Source organism: Podarcis bocagei, assembly GCF_964188305.1.
Source record: "Podarcis bocagei genome assembly, chromosome: 4".
NCBI classification, from domain to species: Eukaryota; Metazoa; Chordata; class Lepidosauria; order Squamata; family Lacertidae; genus Podarcis; species Podarcis bocagei.
The window spans coordinates 52,695,907-52,716,154 of record NC_138128.1 but is presented as its reverse complement, the minus strand read 5'-3'; the positions used below and the strand labels follow the sequence as shown (position 1 = coordinate 52,716,154).

The window sequence follows — 20,248 nt, the reverse complement described above, 5'->3', positions numbered from 1 at the left end:
AATAATGTGTGCTTCAGGTAGTTTTGTGAATTTCTTCTTTGTGCAAAATGCTTTCTAACGGGGCAGGCGAGTGAAATCATGCTCATTATTACATCTTGAAGATGTTCACCCATGTGTCAGAATGATAACACTGCATAAGTCGGATCATTATTTTCTAGGGACTTCCTTCCAAACCTATGAACATTAACAGGAGGTTTGGTAATTAACTTCAGCAAGCTGGTGGAGTTCAGCAGTATAAATCGGTGGCAAATTCATGCTGCTCTTTGCTCCCAGGCCTGGTTCTTCAAGGGTAACAGATACTACTTTGCATTGCCTGTTTTCCAAACTAATCTGTCATTGAAGCAACTGGCACAATCAAGGTCTGATGTAAATCCCATGGAATTTGATGGAAACAGTCACAGTTAGGCTATTTCTCAGCCAGCAAGGTCAGAAAAGAACCTTTATCAACTGTTGTGTATTCCCATGACAACACTTTGTATTGTTAATGACATCATTTGGTGCAAAATAGTAAAAGTTGCTGACAACCCTTGTAGTGAGGGAGCCTTATTAATATTCTGTAGGAAGATCACTTTAATGAGATATATTTTGCACCACTTTGATAAGTTTTAACTGCAAGGTTTTTAATTACATGATTCTTCCCTTTCCTGGGCAGCCAATTTCCAGAATGCAACCAAGTAGCCTTTTTCAGATTATTTCCGTTAAGTTTGTTTGTTCTTCCTCCTTTGTTGTAGGACAGCTCTGATTTGGAGCCTCTGTTTAAAAAAAAAAAATCACCAATACCTATCTATACTGTTAAGTCTGCTTCTTCTGCAAAACGAAACATTGGCCGTCATTGCTGTTCATCTCACCCAACCACCCCACTATAATCTACATCACTGTTGTACTCAAACCAAGTAAACAAATAAAGTTTTGAACTTTATTCTTATTGTGCTCTTTGGATATTTTTGTTTCATGTATTTAGTTGTGTCTTGTTCACCCTTTCAAAACCTTGATATAAAACAGATTTTGCACTGATGGCAGATGATGTACTTTGGGACAAAGGGTTGCTTTTTATCACATGTTTACAGGAAGAGAGAGGGCATTTTGGGAGTGGGACAGTCCTTGGTAAAGAGAGGCCCTTCATGGCTACAAGCATTAGGGAAAGTCACTCAGAGGGCACATTTAGGAAAAGAGGAGTTAAATTGCTTTGGAACATGTGGGGCTGAGTCCCAAAGCTGAAAGCCCACCATCCAGATCTCACTAGACCCCCAGTTTGGCAGTCAAATTGTGTCCATAAATCAATGTGAGGGAATTGGCTTCTTCTGTTATGGGATACGTGGAAAATATTATTCTTGTTCTGCTTCTGTGGTAGCTCATTACAGTGGCAGGAAGAACAACTTTTTACAGCCCTGTTATTTGCCAGTTGTAGAGGCAGCTGAGACTTAGTGACCCTCTTTTGTGTTATCAGTTGATGAGAGGGACATACAGTGGTGCCTCGGGTTAAGTACTTAATTCGTTCTGGAGGTCTGTTCTTAACCTGAAACTGTTCTTAACCTGAAGCACCACTTTAGCTAATGGGGCCTCCTGCTGCTGCTGCTGCTGCGCCGCCGCTGCACGAGTTCTGTTCTCATCCTGAAGCAAAGTTCTTAACCTGAAGCACTATTTCTGGGTTAGCGGAGTCTGTAACCTGAAGCGTATGTAACCTGAAGCGTATGTAACCCGAGGTACCACTGTACTTGCTACTATAACAAGGGGCAATGTTTGCCCACACCCCACAGCTCTGGGGACTTTGGTCTCATAACAACACTGAGGCCAGTTAGGCTTTGGTATAGTAACCAGCCAAAGGTCACCCAGTCAGTGTCGTCATCTACTAGGGATGTGAACCTGGGCCTTCCCAGTCCTATTCTGTCATGGCCTCAACTTCGATCTCAGAGTCAGAGGAGAATCAGCCGGGCACATGCAGGGCTTGTCCACCATCCACCAAGTTCCAGATACTGAAGCTGAGCCAAAACCCTGTGAGAACCTTCCACATACCTCTCTTTCCTCTGTGTCTGCCCAATGGCAAGAGGCTGTAGGAGGGAGAAGCTACAGCTATCATTCCAGAGATTGGTCCTTTATGAATTCACACTCTTCAGGCAGCGAGTAGAGCCTGGGAGGAACAGAATGGATGGCGGGAACTCATAATGCCCCAGTTCACCTTTAGGCTTTGATGAAGCAAGTTGCTCACTAGAAGCATCCAAGGTGCTACAACCACCTGCCTCATGGGCATCTGTCAAGGATAAATGAGAACACAGTTCAGCACTCAAGCGACACTACATGTAACATTCTTCATGTTGAAGGGCAATAAAGAGTCAAATGCTTTAAAACTGCCTGCCTCCTTGCGTGTATGACTTGGGGTGGGGTGGGGGTTGGCCTGTTTTCTACCCCTCCAGATCCTTAGAATCATAGAATCATAGAGTTGGAAGAGACCACAAGGGCCATCGAGTCCAACCCCCTGCCAAGCAGGAAACACCAACAGAGCACTCCTGACATATGGTTGTCAAGCCTCTGCTTAAAGACCTCCAAAGAAGGAGACTCCACCACACTCCTTGGCAGCAAATTCCTTATTTCTTTCCATTCCCTTCTACTCTTGTTTTTCACTCCTTCCCCAACTGGTGTGTTGCATTTAAAATCAATACCATTATCCAGTAAAAATACTGCTACTGATGAAGAATAGTGATCCATTTTTTAAAAAAATTCAAGCTACTATATATACTTCTGGGATCCAAGTTTAATTACACAGCAGCATTATACCGTTTGCCTATGCCTACTCCACAAGATTGCCTTCCCAGAGCTCACACTGCTGTGGCTTGCAAGGATTTAAGTGTGTCAAGTGAGTGTGGATGACCCACTTTCTGCAAAATAGCCAACATCTCCTTCAGCATGTGATTGGACGTTTCCTGTGCATGTTCTCAGGTTGCAACAGGCAGAAAACCCTTTCTACTGCCACAGGTCTCCCATAATAGCTAGAGAATATGAAACCTGCAATTTGTAGATAGGTAGCTTCATTGGAAACCTAACAGTAGAGCAAGGGATGTGAATGAGCAAGTCATAATGCAAGTCACAGTAGAGGGGTTAATGCAGTGGCCGTCAAACCTTTCAGATCAGTAGTCGTATTTAGAATTTTGAGAAGGTGCAGTGAATCACAAAATGGCTGCCATGGAAAGGAGCATGGGAAAGCACAAAAACAACATGGCTAGCATGGGGACAGCATAAAGTGGTACCTTGGGTTAAGTACTTAATTCATTCCGGAGGTCCGTTCTTAACCTGAAACTGTTCTTAACCTGAAGCACCACTATAGCTAATGGAGCCTCCTGCTGCCGCCACGCCACCGGAGCACGATTTCTGTTCTTATCCTGAAGCAAAGTTCTTAACCTGAAGCACTATTTCTGGGTTAGCGGAGTGTGTAACCTGAAGCGTATGTAACCTGAAACGTATGTAACCCGAGGTACCACTGTAATGCAAAATTAAAGAGGATACAGCCCTTGTTGCTTACTCAACCCCACCTCAGACAACCTTGGGCTTACCATGGAAGTCAACTATGTCCTGCTGTTCCCTGAGTGTGGAGATTGCACAATATTGATCACACACACATACACACTGTTGCTGTCGGAGCATTTCCCACTTCCAAGAAAAATATACAAGGTGCCACACCATATTCTTTTCATGCACACAAGTGCGTATCTCCCTGTTACAGACCACATTCATTCACCTCTTTTCTCACACACACCTTTCTCTTGATATAGGAATCGGGGGGTTTTAAGGGGAGGCACAGCAGGCAAATTTCTCACAAAAATTGAGAACAATTGTGTCTGTACATCTGGCCTCATATCTTTGGTTCTTAAAATGCCAGAAATTGTTTGAAAAAGAGTGCTTGGGTATCAGAGGATCAAGGTTCATGCTCAGGGCATGAAAGAATGCCTTGGTGGATGCCAGGTTGATAAGCCTTGCATTAATGTATTTTTTAAAACTCCCTTGCAGCAGCAATTGCTGGTGCAGTCTGTTCTGGAAGAATAAAACAAGGGATGTTGATGCTGCCGAGGTAGAAGCTGCAGAACAAAGAGGAGTGAGACAGGCATAATATGGATAAAATTTACAGGGCTCTGAATCACTGTTCCATTCTGGAAATAATGCAAAGCCATTAAACAAAACAGTAATATTAACAAGTGTTTCTTAAAGCTAAAGTCACACGTGTGCCTGAAATTCATACTACACAGACCAAATATTCCTTTCTCTCCCTTACTCCGCACCGTACATTATAGATAAGTTGGAAGCTCCAAAGCATTCCAAGAAATAGGGTTGCCATATTTTTAAAAGCAGGACACATTTGCAGACTTCTACCTTTAGTTATGGCTCACTATGACAGCTCTACCCATGAAAAAAAGAGGATGTGTCCTGGAAAAGAGGACATATGGCAACCCTAATGTGTCAATTCTTTGAACGTCAAGTAAGTGGCTCTGATGATTAAACTATGCCTTTCCCAACCTGGAGGAAGTAGGACCAGGATGAATGCTGTGCAACAGACATGGATGGCTGGAAGCGGGCAGAGCTGCGCTCACCACCCTACTTTAAAAGTGCCGTTGCCACAGAAAAAGCTGCTCATCTGGCCTTTTCTTTGTAAGCATCAGCAAACACCAGCAACTGCATATGCAGCATGCAATGAGGGTTTGTGGGCTCAAAAGGAACATCTCACAGGTACTTAGGATGTGCATACCCAGGAAAAAAGAACAATAGTGGTGCTTTGAGCCTGTGTGTCTGTTGTTGAAGGGCTGGCTGCAGACTGGAACCACAAGAGGTGTTGGCAACACAAACAGCAGCACTAATTAAAGAGGAAAGAATGAAGCCTTGATGAATCCCTTGCAGATCATAATGGCAAACTCAGCCAATATGCTCAGAGGGAATTTGTATCTGAATCTAGGACAAGTGTGGGCAGGAAGTAGATCTATTTATTGGTAGACTGATGGCCGATTTTCAGTAGACCAGCAAGAGTTTCTGACTCTTGCTGCCATAAAAACAGCAGCGAAAAGTTTCTCCTTAAATTCAGCTGTTAGAATCTCTGTTCTGTGCTAACTCACATGTAGGTTTATACTTGCACATACAGTTCGTTCCCGGTAATAACTCAAGGGATGTTGTCTTAGCTCTGTAACTGGCTTAGCTCTGCACACACAGCCTGGACTGGGATTTGGGGGTTGGGAGAGAGAGTAGATCCCACATGCCTTAAATTAGTCCATGTCTGAGCTAGGATCCCTATTTTCAAGTGAAATATTCAGTTTCTGTTCTTCAACTCATGTTTAGGCTTCCCCATTTTGTCTGTGACACTATTTTGGCCAAGTGAAGCCCACCTGCCCCATCTGTTTTCATCTGAGAGGCAGCTAAAGATGCAACTGGGCCAACAGTGGGCTTTGCAGATACCATCTATCAGGTGACTAGCAGTGCCTGCAAACCACATACAGTCACCAGGATGTTTGAACAGGCATTAGACTTTATCATTGGTACTAATCAGCTTGGTTGTCAGCACTTGCAAAGTGCTGTGCCTTCGCTCACCAGGTTTAATTTCAAACACATGGGCAAATGAAAACAGGTCACCTGATGCCATTGTGGCTTAAGGTGGCATGCGCCACCATGCCAAACTAGCAGTGTCACAACTCACATCTAAAACATGTCAGTGATCTGCAAAACTTAACAACTGAATTTCAGAATAAACGTCAAATTTGAAAGTTTCAACCCCAAAGATGCTTCATATTTGAGAAGCCTTAAATAGCAAACTTGATAATTCTCCTATTCATTATGAACAACATTTGCCACCATGCGAAGAAGCAGTTTGTTCATTTGCTATTAACCCTCACAATGGGGCTTCAAATCCTTCTCTCTTGGCATTCTTTAATATCTGAACTTACTAGCAGACTTTTAATCCCATTTAAAAAAAAAACAAAAAAACCCTTCAAACTCTAAAAGCCTCATTTTATTTCCTGTTTCCCTGATACTAAAATAATTCTGAGTTTCTGACCCCTGAGTAATGATGAAGGAATGCACTACGTTCCCCAACACAGCAAGGCAGCTGGTAAAGTGAATCTTCACAGCATGTTAAAAATACAGATAACAGTGCCAAAAACTAGATCTGATTGAAACACAGTCAAATGTCAGCACTAATTTGCTGTTAAATATATATGGCTCCTTGGGACCACTTCCTTTAGGAACTACAACATAAGACTTCAAGTGTCCCCCCCCCTCCTTTACCACATCTGTTTAAAAAATTGTTTCCTCCAAAGCAAGGGGAGAAATCTGAAAAAAATGTTATTTACATATACACCAATATACTTGTTTGTTATCTTTGCTTGTGCTTTTATTGGTTTGAAGCTGTAACTAAATAAGACTTCAGTCCTGTCTTTTGCAGAAGGACCTTGGGAGCATGTCCAGATTGGGTTCTGTAGCTTGGATAAAGGGAAAGTGTCATGAATTGTTCGAGAGGGTGCCTTTTTCAAAAAATTCATTTACAGATTATGGTTTTTATTTTTAAGGGCCCAGGAGTCCAGCAAAGTCAAGAGCCTATGTCAGCTTTAAACAGCCACTATGCTGCCATATTCTTCCGATTTTGTTTCAAGGATTTTAACCTGCAAGAGGTCCTGCATTCACATCCCAGATGAGCCCAATGTTTCTTAGGATTGCTATATGTCCTCTTTTTCCAAGACACTTCCTCTTTTTCATGGGTATGTAAAATGAGAGTCATCATAGCGATCCATAGTTAAAAGCAGAAGTTGGCAAATGTGTCCTCTTTTTTTGTTTGCAACCCTAGTTTCCTGCATGAGTTTGAGCCCCCATCCTGCTATATGATTCTATGAATTATGGCATAATGCACTGCAAAGTGGCCTACCTTGCAAGTGTAAACATAATCAAAATGCCAGAAATGGCTGCAGACATAATACAAGGAAGAACAAGATATGAATTCATAAAAGCATTTTGGTGACCAAAGGAGATGTGTAAACTATTAAGAAATAACAAAATGGTACGGAGTCAGCATACATAGCAAATCAAAAACTCTTTTTTTTTTATAAAATTTTTATTGGTTTTACAGAATTTTTAAAAGACAAACAAACACCTAAAAAGACATACAAACACGTATAATTTCAAACCTCTTTTCATACACCTCTTTTCCGGGACTCCCCCATACCCCCCCTTTCTGCATCCCAATGTCCATAATTTTGCAAATCAAAAACTCTTGGGTTACGTTTGCTGGGTTAAGGTTACTGACAAAAATAATAAAATACATACACACAACCCTAATTATAATAAACAAATATAGTTCTTTTCCTGGGATTTTTAATATAACTGAGAAAATGAACACACAGCTGAGCAACTTGTGACCGCTAGTGTTAAAAATGTTAACATTTATTGTGGAAGCCTTTTTTTGTGGAACCTAGAATCCCGCCAGGCATGGTAAATACAGTGGACCTTGATTAAAGGAATGACATGCATTGGCCAATTGTTGTGAACCCAACAGTGGCTGTTTAAAGATGACATAGGCTCTTGACTTTGCTGAACTCCTGGGCCCTTAAAAATAAAAATCATAATCTGTTATTGTGGAAGCCTTTTTTTGTGGAACCTAAAATCCCGCCAGGCATGTTTAAATACAGTGGACCTTGATTAAAGGAATGCCATGCATTGGCCAGTTGTTGTGAACCCAAAGCTGCAGGCAAGCTTATAATCCTAAACTGTTTTCAAGACAGCTAGTGAATGAATCATTATTAGAAATTGCTTCTTTGGTGGCGTTAATACCCCAATTAAATGTTAAGTGGCTGCCAGGAGAAATCTCTGTGGCATTCTGGTAAGTGCTTAGTCCCAATTATCACCTTGTGGGGAGCAGGACAAGCAGGCAGGCTTCAGTTAGATAACCCAGAAGCCTTTGGGGGAGTGGCTGATGTAAATGCACAAAGTGCTGCAGTATGTACATCAGAACAGGGATGGAGAACCTTTTTGCAGAGTGAGGGCCACATTCCCTTGTGGGCAACCTTTTGGGAGCCACATGCCTGTGGTGGGAGGGGACAGAGGAAAAAGCAGACAAGTCTCAGAAATAAAAGGGTAACAGATAGGACTCTCTGCTTTGTACATTTTCTGCCATGCAAAGGTCAGTGGTTTCTGCATATGCACCCATCTCCAACCTTCATTCAGATAAACCCTTGCTTTAAAACTTCCAAGAAAGGAGAGTTCACAACCTCTAAAACCTTACACCTAAACAGGCTTTTATTGTTGCCTGGTTTCTGTGCTTAGATCACAGCTTTCAGTTTAATTACTGCAATGTTTTTAATGTGTTATCTGCTCTGTATGCACTTTTAAAATTTGTGGCTGTGTTTTTAGATAGCTCATTTATGTCAAGGATGCTTGCTACCTCCTTTTATCCGTTGTTGGCTTGCATTATTGCTATTATTGTCATACTGTATATATATTTTAATTTAAAAAACTTTAACACACGGTGAACATTCTAATGGAACGGGAGGGCATAAATGACTGAAATAAATGAATTTTGAAGGCACAGCTTGAAAAGCAGTAGTTAACATGTGGATATCTAGAATTCGTTAAGGCTCTTTTGCACAGAGGGGTCACAAACCAACACTAAGTTAAACGGGTTTAAGGTCATTGAATCCACAGGCTTAAGCAGGCTTAACTCCATGTTGGATTGGGGCCAATGCGTCTGTTCTGCTCCTGCAGAACTGAAATACCCTCACAGCAGGATGTTTGGTCAGATACAATTTTTTTAAAGTCCTACATAAAGTTCTAATTGTGTCAGAGAACAGTATTTCCAGTCATCCATCTTCCTATCAAACCAGTGAATTTCAACTGTTTCATCCCCACTGGAAGTTTCCCTCTCCTTTTGAACTTTTATTTATATTCTCTCAGTTGCTTCTACCAGAGGATCTCATGCGCATAGATCAGACCCCTTCAAAAAAGTCATTTGAATTACAGTGATTTTTTTTCCAAGTAGGGAAGCAACTATCTCAACTTCTCTTTTTTTAAAAAAAGGAAAAAAGTAAACAATAGTAACTTCAGTTAGAGATATGCAGAATGTGACCTATTTCCACGAAATGCATAGTGATGCTAGAAGACAGCAGTGGAATTTGTTAGGCCGCCTGGGAAAATAAGCGTTGAATTTTTCTTGTTTACAAAGCTGACTTCTCATCTCACATAAAAATCAGCAGAAGTGGAAAAGGGGAGGGGGGGACAAGGAGGATGGGAGAGAGAAAAGAAACCATTCACAATAGATGTGTCAACCAGAAGCTATTCCCACTTGTCTTGTTTGTGTTGAAGTCTGTGACAGAATATTTTTTATCCATTATTTTTTCAATGATATGTCGACATAAATTCAGTTTCATGCTATACGTTTATGTGAGAAATTCTGCAGCTCCATATGCAGCTGCAATTTGAAGAACTGTGGAAGGCTATTGACTTTGGCTGGACTGAACTGCACTGTGTCTAAGGAAAAAGCCAAGGCCCAAAACTTTATCTCTGGGAATATTCCAGAAAAAATACACTTTCGTCAGCTCAGAACTGGCATGGGACAGCAGATTCTGTAAAACGGAGAGTGATGCTCCCAATCTGGCTGGGGCCTGAAAGGCTCTCATGAGAATTCTACAAATTTCGGCTTCACTTTTTTAAAAAGTAAAGACACAACCCCATCGAAAAGGAAAGTATCTTCATGAATGGAGAGGGAGCACTAAAGGATAGCGGGGAGCGGAACCATTGCCTACCCTTCTCTAGTCTTGCCTGAATAAGATTAGCACACCTATTCCACTAACTTGCATTCCCCGATTTATACAAAATCATGGATTTTATTTAGCAGGTTCTCAAATGAACTTCTTTTGGCTGGTACACTATTATCACAAAAGAAATAGACGTCACAACACTTGCACACCAATTGCAAAAGCTGTCCAATTTGGGGGAAGGGTATTTTTATTGTAACCACGTAGCACATGGGTGGGAAACCTCAGACCTAGGGGCCAAATGTCCCCTGGAAACTCTCCCAAGCCACTCCCTTCACAGGCTGTGCTTCACCCCCCCCCCCCCCCAGTATTTTGCCTGACCGGAATGTTTCCTTGAACTATTATCATGTCTCTTGTTTGTCTGAATGAAGGACAGTGAGGGACCTGTATGTGCTGAAACTGGCCTACTGCACGAGGGAAAATTAAGTCAATGCTTTGCCTTCCACTGGCATCTGGCGCTCAGAAGCTTTCCTTGAAGGGAAAGTGGCTCTCTAGCTGAAAAACATTCCCCATTCATGATGTGGCACCACATGTTCATCATATCTGCACAGCTGTGCCGATAACTATGTCAAAATATTCCATCCAGGATGAAGCCTTGGGCCCAGAAAAATAGCTAAGACCACCTCTAAAAACAAATACTATAAATTTACCTGCTCTCGAGAAACCCTCACCAGAATCCCAGCCCAGAGTCACTTGTGTTTTCTGGTCCCATTTCAACATTAGTCCCATTTAAATTCTCCATCCAACACTGCCTGGTCCAACTTCCTCCTTTTGTCCCTTGGCGCTCTCCCTATCAACACTTATCTGGCAGGCTCCTAGTCGCTTCCTGGAATGATTGAGTTGTCTGGTTTTGAAGCTAAGCATCATTTATCTCATGGGAAAGGATGAGAGCATTTTTACTAGGCCAGCCTTACCCTGAGGCAAGGTGAGTCAGATGCCGCCAGTGCTGAGTTTCAGGTGCAATGAAGACTAGAAGGCTTTATCTGGTGTTACAATAACAAAGGTTCTTGTTGAAAGAGGTGAAAGGGGGCAGCAAGGAAAATGGGGCTGGGGAGGTGCATTTCATATGACCTGAATTGCAAGGACAGGCTCAGAAATAACATACAGACTAGGACCAACCTCCTTGACTTTCCCAGGGCCCTTCCAAACTATTGTTTTTTCAATGGGGTGTATTCCGCAACATGTAATTGAAGCAATAATAGTGCATTAGCGGTGGATCCCCAAGGACATGCTCTACAGGGAGCTGGCTTCAGGCATCAGGTCCATTGGCAGACCAACTCTGCGCTACAAAGATGTCTGCAAACATGAAGGCTGGCTACATCCAACGGTTTGACTTCACCCCAAAGGTGCACTCTTTCATTTTCTCCCAAGACAGATGGATGCCAACAAGTGGTGGATTTATACTGTACCATCCACACATCATTCCGCTTTATTAGTTGTTCTGCAATTTGTCTGGAGGGACACCTTTGCACTATAGTGCAATGAAAGTGGGACAAAAAACAACAACCCAGAAAAAAAACATTTATGGTATAAAAGGCTACAGGATGTCAGCAGCAAGTTATGGGACATACATTGACTGGAAATGAAGCACTCTGTTGACCCTTAAATGTTTGCAGGTGCAAAGAGTGTTGAGAGCAAGATAATGTATAAGCAGCCTGATAACATCACGAGCCCAAGTAATAACAAATACATTTTTGAAAAGATGTCTGGAGAGGCCCCTAGTTTGCCTTTCTCTCAAGTAATCCGTCGTAAGTGACAAGAGTCTAATGTTACATTCAACTGCTGTAAATCTGTACAAAGGCAAATTTCATAGAGCAGGACTGTAATTAAGGCATAACTGGAAGGAGGTGATAGGACCATAATGGCAGGAGTGAATGCCCTTGCGGAAAGTACAGTGACTCTGTCACACCTGAGTCCAGTTGCAGACCAAAGCCTGATCTAGATGTGCCATGGAATCAGCGGCGTAGCGTGGGTTATCAGCACCCGGGGCAAGGCAAGTAATTTGCGCCCCCTAACCCGGGGCAAGGCAAGTAATTTGCGCCCCCTAACACCTAACCATGGTCATTAATACGCCAAGACGCGCGTCTTTGGGCATCGCGGCGCAGCCTTCTCAGTCTCCCTCCCCGGCCCGGCTAGTCCTGACGCGGCTTCTTTCTGGCGCGGGGAGGGGGCTTCTTTCTGGCGCGGGGAGGGGGCGGCTCTGGGGCCAGTGCGTCGGCAGGCCTCCGGCGCGGGTGGGGGGGCCCGTCGGGGCGGGTGGGCGGTCTTGGCGCGCAGGCACTAGAGCGCCGCCGATGGCGCGTTTGGCGGGCTGCGCGCGTCCAGACAGCGACCCGAGCCTGGGCGGCGTGGCGCTTGGTGCCGGAGCCTCCGCCCGCAGCGCCCCGTCTGGAGACCCGGCCGGAAGGAGCCTCGAGCCGGCTGTCGGACGGGCGGCATGGCAGGCGGCGGCGGCTCCTCGGTGACTCCACGCGGCCAGCCCAGCGCGCTGGCCGAGCCCCGCAGGCGAACGCTGCCCGTCGGTGAGGAGGGGCTGCCTGGCGCGCCCTCCGTGGCCCTGATGCGCGGGGACCGCGGCGAGCGCTGAGAGCCACTGCCAGCTACAGCCTGCGCCCGAGGCTCTTCGGCGACTCCGGAGGCAGCGAGTGCGCCCCCCCAGAAGTTGCGCCCGGTGCGGCTGGCACCCCTGGCACCCCCCACGCTACGCCACTGCATGGAATTGGGGCTAGGATCCTGAATGATAAAGGGCTACACTTCCCTAACGAACTAGGTTTTATTTATTTGCAGAGAGTTTTTAAAGGTTGTTGTTTTTACATGTGGAAGCGTTTACAATGGCATCACACCCCTGGTCTCTGCAGTGGTACAGTCCACTCAAGCACTTCTTATTCTATTGCATGTTCATACTGACCCCGACACTTCATCTCCTGGGGAACCCAAAGCTGTTCAACATCACATTTGTGCAATTTCGGATTGCCAGAGGCTCTTATGCCTTGGCTACTATTCATAATTACCTCTTGTGACTCAGGATTATTCCCCAGAGCTATTAGTTTAATATGACTTTATGATGCCAGGTTTTGCCATGACTTGTTTCTTAACTTGAGATATTTGAAGGTTAAAAATGGCAGCCAGGAAGCTTAATTATTGGTTTGTGGGCTAGTGTATCATTATGGTCATCATCTACGCTAAAAGGAACTGGTATCACTAGAAGGAGAAAAGGAAGGTAGCACATGGTCCAGTTGCCATTCTGAAATGGAGAATGGGTAACAGGGAGATCCTAGTGCAGGAGATCCTGGATAAACTTAAAAAAAACACACACAAGCAAACAGGTATCATATTTTAGATAGACCAGAGAGGCAGAAAGAGCTCCAGGTGGGAGATCCTGGCTGTTTATAATGGTATAATGTTGGTGCCCTTGAAGTATTGATTGAGATGGTGTATAGAAAGCACAGACCTCAAGTATTTCTTTTTTTAAAAAAAATCCATTATATTTTGCTATTTCTGTACTGAAAATACAGAGAGTATTCTGTTCCAGGTACTTATTTCTAACTACGACTTACCCTTAGGGCACTCTAACTGGAGATGAGGTTTATCCATTCTCCTCCTACCATGAAGAATTCTACAGGACTCTAAAGATTGCGCACTATTAGCCTAATAAAGAAATTTTGCAAATGTTCTTTATGGGCCAACATGGCAGTCTTTGCTTTTTGTCCAAATAATAAAAAGGAGAAAAAGAAGGAACTACTGTCAACTTTCTTTTAATTCTAAGAAACACTAGCAGTACACGTTTTCATCATACACCAAAATATCTTCTAAACGTACACATTCCAGAATACGGAAGGGCCTTGAACGTGTCAATTTTTTACAAAGCCAGTTTACCTCTGTTGTCTAATCCTATTATGTAGTTGCGCGTCGAGGTCCCCCAGGCCACCCCAAAGAACTCACACTTCACACATCATTTTTTGTTTAAGGTTTTTGGCATGAATTTGGCCACAACTTTATTTAAATACACACACGTGAGTGGTTACTTAGGCATTGGTTCCGACTATCTGTCCTTGCCCCTGGGACAGAACTGACTTCCGGATTCCAGCGGAAGCCAGTGAGGGAAACAATTTTGGGGAGAAAATGAAGCTGGGCCTCAGTCCCTCACTTCTCACCCTCCTGCTCCTGGTGGCTTGCATGGCCCAAGTCCGATGCCAGGGACAAGGACAAAAAGAATGGCAAGCCCCTGGATTCCTTTAACGGAATTCCCTTTCCACACCACCATTGGAGGGGTAGGCACTTACCCCTCCACCAACCAATTTGAACCAATGCCTAACCGCCAACCTTACAAGTTGTGACGATTTGCTACGCAGTAGGCAAAAACCAAATGGCATCAGCCAAATGGACAAAATTCCTACCAGGCCCCTGCCCCAAAAGCAGACGACCCCATGACAGGCATACCAAGGTCAGAGGACAACCAGGCCCCCCCCCTTTTCAGGGAGGGTGGGCGGGTGATCGGGTACACGCAGCCCAAGAGAAGGCCCCAGGCTGCGATCCCTGTATTTAAGACCTCTGACCCCTCCCACCATTAAGCAACATAACATTCTCCCCAGCAACACTCTTTGCCCAATCACAGCACGTGGCCAGTTTGCCCAACAGCAGTGGGGTGGCCTTTAGGTCCCCACCGCAACACGTGCTCTCTGTTATGGAGAACACGCTTTGTCTCAAACTATACTGAGTGAAAATGTTAAATATGTCTTTCTAACAGATGGCCTTTCCCCCATTAGTAAACAAATAATAATAATAATAATTTATTATTTATACCCCGTCCATCTGGCTGGGCCTCCCCAGCCACAGGGCGGGCTTCCATAAAAACCAAAAATACAATAAAATATCACACGTTAAAACCTTCCCTGAACAGGGCTGCCTTAAGATGTCTCCTGAATGTCAGGTAGTTTTTTATTGCTTTGACATCTGCTGGAAGGGCGTTCCACAGGGCGGGCGCCACTACCGAGAAGGCCCTCTGCCTGGTTCCCTGTAGCTTTGCTTCTCGCAATGAGGGAACCGCCAGAAGGCCCTTGGCGCTGGACCTCAGCATCCGGGCAGAATGATGGGGGTGGAGACGCTCCTTCAGGTATACTGGACCGAGGCCGTTTAGGGCTTTAAAGGTCAGTACCAACACTTTGAATTGTGCTCGGAAATGTACTGGGAGCCAATGCAGGTCTTTCAAGACCGGTGTTATATGGTCTCGGCGGCCGCTCCCAGTCACCAGTCTAGCTGCTGCATTCTGGATTAGTTGTAGTTTCCGAGTCACCTTCAGAGGTAGCCCCACATAGAGTGCATTGCAGTAATCCAAGCGGGAGATAACCAGAGCATGCATGGTAACCTCACAGTTCTGAGAAACCATATCCTTCCTTTAGGCTCCCTAGCAAAGAAGTTTCATTAAGCTTTTCCACTTTAGGCAAAGGAAAGACCTTTTGGTGCAAAAGTTATGCTGCTGATTATTATGTAAGTAGTACCTTGAAATTTACATTTCAGTTAAAAATACAGCAGGAATCAATTCCTCAGGAGCCTCTGGCTTTAAATTGCCTATCATCCCACCCAGATAACCAGCTGCCAGTCCTTTGTGGAATATCTGAATGTTTCACAGAATGCAATTGTCTTCAAAGGACTTAATCCACATCTGAAACAAGGATTTCCTTTTATTTACCAGGATGTTAAAATTAAAACTACACCGCTTAGGAAATTTACTTTAGAGTCATCCTAGTAAACTCAGTAGGACCAATTAAAACAGTAAATGTGTGAGGCTGTCCTGCTGAGTTAATTATGGCTAGGGTTACTGCTTACCATGCATTTTCCATATTCTCCCTGAGTCCCAATTCCTAAATGTATTTACATAGAAACCAAGGCTTAGGGTTTCTAGTGTTCAGAATGATGTCCCAAACCCAAGTCCTTATGCAACCTTTAGAAATACTGAATAGACAAAGTGAGAGAGTATGCTCAATACACAGGTGAATCACAAAGTTTTCTTACGTTTATCCCCTCAGGCAAACAATGAGCTGTGACCAAGTATTGTTCTTCGTTTACCGTTTGTGGTTTACCTGGGGGAGACAAACCACAAGCCTCAGTTGGGATGCAACAGTAGGCCAAACCATGGCTTAGGTCCAGGCAGCTTGGCAGTAGCAGGTCCATGGTGACTACAATAATCTCTCTAGGAACCTGAACATTTGCTCAATCGTGCATTGCATGCAAACTGGTCCTAGCAATGGCCCTAGCACCTGCGGGAGGCAGGCTTGTTCAGGGAGTGTAGGTCATGCCCCTGTAGTACACAAGGCTTAGGACTCAAGGAGGATGAGCCAAGGGACTGCTGCTGTCCTACAGTGTTAGTTGCCTGAGGCAGTCCCCTCATTCTGTCCAACCCTGCTGGACAACTTCTGAAGTATTTCTGTTATTTCTTGCCTGCTTTTTGAAGAAAGCACAGATAGGCAAGGTTGCTAAACAGACCATTAAACAACCTGCAACCGAGCTATGGAAAAAAGGAAAAATTTTTAGAGAAAATAAGTGAAGGAGAGAAAAAGCTGAGAACCAAACCAAAGTCAAAAGAGGTGCTAAGAGAGATCAAATTCCATCAAGCACAATATTCGAAATTGATCAATCAAGAGATTGAATGGAAAATTAAACAAATGAAGCAGAGATCGTTTGAATCAGCAAACAAATGTGGAAAGTTGTTAGCTTGGCAGTTGAAAAAAAGACAAAAGTTAAATACGGTTACAAACTTGGAGATTCAAGGAAAAATAGTTCAGAAACCAGAAGAAATAAGAAAGTGCTTCCACAGATACTTCAAAGAGCTTTATGCACAGGGGCCTCAGAAAGAATCGGAAATAGACCAATTTTTGAGGACAAATGGATTATCTAAAATAAGTCAAGACAAAAGATCAATTCTTAACAGCAAAATAACTCAACAGGAAATTGAAGGTGCCATCCAAAATATGCAACTTGGCAAATCTCCAGGCCCGGACGGACTCACCTCCAAATATTATAAGACTTTGAAGGACTTCTTGATACAACCGTTGTTGGAGGTTTGTAACCAGATCATGGAGGGGAGGAGGGCACCGGAAACGTGGAAAGAAGCATTCATCACATTGATACCCAAGTCAGAAAGGGAAAAGACCCAGCTTAAGAACTACCGTCCCATCTCACTCCTGAATGTGGATTACAAAATATTTGCAGACATTTTAGCGAATAGACTTAAAAATGTACTAAATGAAGTAATTCACAAGGACCAAGCAGGCTTTCTCCCTGGTAGACACATGTCTGACAACACTAGGAACATTATTGATATATTGGAGCTGTTGCGAATCAGAAACACAAGGGCGGCTTTAATCTTTATTGATGCGGAGAAAGCATTTGACAACATTTCTTGGATGTTTATGAAGAAAAACTTGAAAGGGATGGGAGTGGGACGGGGGTTTGAAAATGGATTAGAAGCAATCTATTCAGAACAAAAAGCCAAACTGATAGTGAACAATGTGGTATCGGAGGAACTCCAAATTGAAAAAGGGACACGACAGGGGTGCCCTCTATCCCCTCTGTTATTTATTTCTGTTCTGGAGGTATTGCTGAACATGATCAGGGAGGACCAGTTGGTGCAGGGTATAGTGGTCGGAGCGAAACAATACAAACTGAAAGCTTTTGCAGATGACCTAGTCTTGACAGTACAGGAGCCAGAATCTAGCACAAAAAGAGTACTTGAACTTATCTTGGAGTTTGGTCGGGTGGCGGGATTCAAGCTAAACAAACAAAAAACTAAGGTCTTGGTCAAAAATTTGACACCTACAGAGATAGAGGGGTACCAGAAAGAGACAGAGCTAAGTGTGGTTAAAAAAGTGAAATACCTGGGGGTATCTTTGTCCACCAAAAACTTAAACCTATTCAAAGATAATTATGAAAAATGTTGGTTGGAAATTAAAAAAGACTTGGATATTTGGTCAAGATTGAAACTTACCTTGTCAGGCCGAATCGCAGCTATAAAGATGTGTGTTTTGCAAAAAATGTTATTTTTATTTCAAACCCTTCAGGTCGTGGACAGAATGGAATGTTTTGGAAAATGGCAGAAGGACATCTCTAAGTTTGTCTGGCAGGGCAAAAAGCCCCGAATAAAATTCAAAATACTAACTGACTCAAAAGAAAGAGGGGGGTTTGCCCTGCCGGATTTAAGGTTATACTACGAAGCTGCAGCCTTCTGCTGGCTGAAGGACTGGTTTCTGTTGGAAAACACCGATGTCCTAGATCTGGAAGGGTTTGACAATGTTTATGGTTGGCATGCATACTTGTGGTATGACAAGGCGAAGGTTCACAAACTGTTTAAAAACCATATTGTCAGAAAATCAATTTTTGCCGTCTGGATGAAGTATAAGGACTTATTAGAAAGTAAGACCCCGAGGTGGTTATCACCAGTGGAAGCCAAGATTTCTAAAAAAAGGCCCAATATGGAGGCCTACTGGCCAAAATATTGGGAATTAATAGAAAGAGTTGGAGACAATTGGAAGCTCCAAAGCCTGGACAAATTAAAAAGTAAGGTGCGAGATTGGTTACATTACGCTCAAATTCAAGAGGTATTTAAAATGGATAAAAAAGTGGGTTTCCAGACGGAGAAATCGAAACTGGAGACGGAGTTACTAGAACCAAAGACTAAGGTACTTTCGAGAATGTATGACTTGCTGCTTAAATGGAATACACAGGATGAGACAGTTAAATCTGCTATGATAAAATGGGCACAGGATGTAGGACACAATATTATGTCCGAGGACTGGGAAAGGTTATGGAACACCGGTATGAAATTCACGGCATGTAGTGCCTTGAAAGAGAATATTATGAAAATGGTATACCGGTGGTACATGACCCCAGTCAAGTTGGCTAAAATATATCATCTGTCTGATAATAAGTGTTGGAAATGCAAGGAGGCAGAAGGGACATTCTTTCACCTCTGGTGGACCTGCCCGAAAGTAAAGGCCTTCTGGGAAATGATACATAATGAGTTGAAAAAGGTATTTAAATATACCTTTCCCAAGAAACCAGAGGCCTTTCTCCTGGGCATGGTGGACCGGAAGGTGCCAAAGAAGGACAGAACCTTGTTTATGTATGCAACTACAGCAGCAAGGATTCTTATTGCAAAGTTCTGGAAGACACCAGATTTACCCACACTGGAGGACTGGCAGACGCAGCTGATGGACTACATGGAGTTGGCAGAAATGACCGGCAGAATTCGAGATCTGAGCGAAGAAACAATGGAGGAGGACTGGAAAAAATTTAAGGACTACTTGCAAAAATACTATAAGTTGTTTGAATGTTAAGATTGTGCACGATTAAGAAACGTTATGCTTCTGCAATTTAGTTAAGTAAATGATAAAGTAAGTAATGATGAAAAAACGAGATAAATTAGAAACAAAATATTATGTTTATTAAAAGTGTTAAAACTAAATTACAAACTTCCGAAATTGGTAACATAATAAATTCAAAGATACAATAAGATGTGAAACAAGATAACAAATTGCTGAACTGGCTAGAATAATGAATGCAATGTTGAGAGGATGTGAGGAGGTCCAAAAGAAAGCGAATTGTTGAAGGATGTCGTGAAAGATACTTAACTTTTTTTTCTTTTTCTTATTTTTCCTCATATATATAAAAAAAATGTTTCTCGCATGTTGCTATGTAAACTAATCTGTTGACCTATGGAAAGAAACGCAATAAAAAATTTTTCAAAAAAAAAAAAGAACCTGCAACCGAGCTGTATTTTCCTATTATTATTATTATTATTATTTATTATTAGTTACAGTGGTACCTTGGGTCACAGACGCTTCAGGTTACATACACTTCAGGTTACAGACTCCGCTAACCCAGAAATATTACCTCAGGTTAAGAACTTTGCTTCAGGATGAGAACAGAAATCGGGCTCCGGCGGTGCGGCAGCAGCAGAAAGCCCCATTAGCTAAAGTGGTGCTTCAGGTTAAGAACAGTTTCAGGTTAAGTATGGACCTCCGCTACGAATTAAGTACTTAAATTGAGGTACCACTGTATTTCTATCCCACTTAAATCTAGGGCAGCCTAGTGAGAAGGGCCAGCAGCCAGGGATGATGGGAGTTGTAGTCCATTTGTGACCCAAGGTTGAGAAGGGCTGCTCTAGGGGAAACCTAGCGCAAGGGTGAAGCAAAAAGAATCACCAGCGTCCAAGGACACATTCCAGGTAGGCAAAAACACTCAGAATCAGAAGCGGGTTGGGCTTGGGAAGAGTCTCTGGATCTAGATTCTAGAAGCTTTGAGGGCTGCATGATGCCAGGGCTTGAGAATTCCCTCTCCTGTTCTAAGGCTAGAAACAAACAGCCACTGATTTATTCCCATGCATCTCTCTGAAAGTGCTGAGCATCCCTCTCCTTCTGCAACTGTAGAGAAAGCTTTTTTAAAAAAGATGCGTAAAATCGCTCCTGCTCTACAAATTATAT

General features: G+C 43.2%; 1 long non-coding RNA gene across 1 annotated transcript in view; it reads right to left on the bottom strand.

Annotated features, from left to right (window-relative positions):
* LOC308586454 overlaps positions 1 to 20,248 on the bottom strand; it is a 33,234-nt gene that overhangs the window by 12,269 nt on the left and 717 nt on the right. Inside the window, exon 2 of the long non-coding RNA XR_014007883.1 lies at positions 2,014 to 2,248. This is a non-coding gene — a long non-coding RNA (uncharacterized lncRNA). The remainder of the gene's footprint in view (positions 1 to 2,013; positions 2,249 to 20,248) is intronic.